A 411-nucleotide genomic window follows, 5' to 3' on the forward strand; every position below is an offset into this window, starting at 1 on the left:
AGACATAATGGCTACCAAAACGGTCATAGGTACATAATTTGAATTAATCAAAAGAGCTTTAAGCTAAACAATAGCTAAAAAAGGTAGTACTTTAGTACTACTAATATATTACTATGAAAAGGTCTTCAATTCTAGGTTTAAGGAGAAACAATCAAAATCTAAATAGTTTAGTCTACAGTCCAGTATTTAGCCTAGTTTATAGTCTAGTCCATAGTCTAGTTTATAGTCTGTATACTAGTCTATAGATTAGACTTTGTAGTCTAGTCTATAGCGTAGTATGCTGTCTACTCTATAGTCTATCTATATAGTCAAATCTATAGTCTAGTCTATAGTCTAGTCTATAGTCTAGTCTATAGTCTAGTCTATAGTCTAGTCTATAGTCTAGTCTATAGTCTAGTCTATAGTCTAGTC

This window comes from Lucilia cuprina, chromosome 2 (assembly GCF_022045245.1).
Source record: "Lucilia cuprina isolate Lc7/37 chromosome 2, ASM2204524v1, whole genome shotgun sequence".
Taxonomy (NCBI): Eukaryota; Metazoa; Arthropoda; class Insecta; order Diptera; family Calliphoridae; genus Lucilia; species Lucilia cuprina.